Below are 2,500 nucleotides of genomic sequence, written 5' to 3' on the forward strand. Positions count from 1 at the left end.
AGAGAGAGAGAGAGAGAAGAGAGAGAGAGAGAAGGAAGGAAGGGGAAGGAAGGGGAAAATAGGAAGTAAAAATTAGATTAGGACATATGATGTGAAAAGTTCTTCTAAGCAAAACAGGAAGTATACATCTCTTCATCTTTATGGAGAGACAGGAGACAGACTGTCTGTGTGTGTGTGTGTGTGTGTGTGTGTGTGTGTGTGTGTGTCTGTGTGTGTGTGTGTGTGTGTGTGTGTGTCTCCAACAGATGTGCAACAGGTTTCACATCATTCCAGCCCCTCCATTGATTATGGTCAGAAAGACCTTTGTTGTTTGTTTGCTCTTTCCATGACCAAATGTTTTTGTCAACAGGCCACAGCAGCGGTTGGGAAACCAAACTTCAACCACTGTAACTATTTTTTACCAACCAATTAGGTGATTCAGACCAGCACAGGACGTCCAGATGGGGGCTGGTTTGTAGTAAGAAGTGGCTCATAGTCAAGAAGTGTTTTAAAGTCAATTTAGAAGTGAAGTGAATCCCTGAAAGCTGACACCAGCCGCCGGAGTCAGATTTCACCCAATCTACATCACCATGATCACAAGGATTTTTTTCGACATCAACAGACATCACGATTTGGCTCACACATGCAAAATCACATGTTAAATAATCAAATTAGTGTTAATCCCACTGAACCGAATGGTAAACAAAACTGAAATTTTCAAATAATATTCCTTAAAACGCTTCATACCTCATTTTGTCAGAGTTTTTAAATAAAATGTCCTTGTTATCATCAGGTCAGACAGCAGAATTATGCGTCACGATGTCCCCAAAATCACCACATCATCACCATATGATTCCACTGAAAGACGATAAACCATAATATTGAACTATCGCCCGGCCCTACCTGCACTGTCCTGACTGTTGGTTGCTATTACAATGTTAGGGATCCTATAATTGAAGCTTATCCTGCTGTTGCATCAATTACAAGTCACTCTTGATGAGACTGACAGCTCAGTATGTTGAAGATGTAAATGAACTTGTGTTACAGAGAGATTCCTGACAGCATTCCGGAGTCGAACCGGCGTCAAACCGACCTTCCCCGCCTCTTCAGGTGTGTGAGATATTTATTTTTATCTTTTACAAGGACAGACACAAAACCACAGTGACTTACTGCGAGAAACTCCCTGCTGGGTTGCATCACAGAATTCGGGGAATGTCAGCTAGTTCCCAGAAGCTGTCCTTGGAGCGGGTTGGGACACGCTCACAGGGGTTTAGGTGTCCTTACTATACTGGGCTTGTTATTGGGCAAGTAGAGGGGAACAAATAAATCAAAACTGGGCTTCAGCTGCAGTGGAGATGCAGCCTGACTGGACCTAACATCTGGCCAAATCCCAGTCTCATACTTAATCTCAGTACAACTACTAGAGATGGGACGGTATACTGAAATTCAATATATCGCAATACAAAAACGGGACAATTCATATGGTGCGTCAGGAACATGAATGGTGATATCAGCTCCATGTTATTCTGCTGTAGTAATCACACATGAGACTCTTGACCATCACAGTTTCACAAGCTCTCCATCCAAATTATACTATTGTCACTTTGTAATGACATTTTTAAATTGTTTACATTCTAGCAGCCAATGGCATCGCTGGATTTGTGTCTCAGAAATAAACAGAATTCTGCAATCATTCTTTGTTGACTGTGCAGTTTTTATTTATTCCATCGTATCTTGGTTGTACTGAATCGTGAACCCCCCTTACCCCTTAAGCGTATCGTCCCGTCCCGAACAACTACCGTAGAATCATGTATCTAATACTTCGCCTCTTTAACTAATAATCTTAAGGTGCATTCACATCTAGAACGATAACTATAAACTATAACTATACTCTGTTGCTCAGTCATTCACACTACAACAACATAGTTTTATTATTCCTCAGCAGACGAAGCCGTCACTGCAGCGAGCTACTGAATTCTCCTGCCCTCTTCTTTTCTTTAATTTGACCTTTGACCTGCGCAGTTTGAAAAAAAAAACAACACAAAAGAAGTCTGACTAAGGTGTTTACATGCCTCAATAAATAGAAAGCCTGAGCAGAAATGTAGGTGAGTTGACCAGGTTATGTTTACTCTGATTATGATCTTACTCTGATTAGGATAATCAGATAAAAAGGTGTTTACATGACAATTTCAAATCGGAGTGTAAGGGCGCTTTCCGCTTTCTTGGTTCGGACCTTCTGCAAGAATGATACACTGATTTGTTTTTTTCAACTGGTCTGGCAAGGCAAAAATCAAACGTCCAGAACTTGTAAACAAAGCCGTGAGGTTGGAAATGTCGTTGGTTGATTATTGGTCAGACAGTCGGCGGGTAAAAATACAACAAACATACAAAAATACAACAAGACTCTTGCACTTTCTGCCTGTATATCTTACATCGTGGATCAATCCAAACCAAGGGGGTAAACGCTCCGAGGTTCGATTCAAACGGACTAAACGGACTTAGGGTGAAAGCTCCCTAAGAT

The 2,500-nt window shown here is 41.2% G+C and overlaps 1 protein-coding gene across 2 annotated transcripts in view; it reads right to left on the reverse strand.

The window, feature by feature from the left end:
* Nucleotides 1-2,500, reverse strand: part of LOC139924323 (cell division control protein 42 homolog) — a 74,808-nt gene that overhangs the window by 65,845 nt on the left and 6,463 nt on the right. The gene's annotated exons all lie outside the window — the stretch shown is intronic.

The sequence above is a fragment of the Centroberyx gerrardi genome, chromosome 19, assembly GCF_048128805.1.
Source record: "Centroberyx gerrardi isolate f3 chromosome 19, fCenGer3.hap1.cur.20231027, whole genome shotgun sequence".
Taxonomy (NCBI): domain Eukaryota; kingdom Metazoa; phylum Chordata; class Actinopteri; order Beryciformes; family Berycidae; genus Centroberyx; species Centroberyx gerrardi.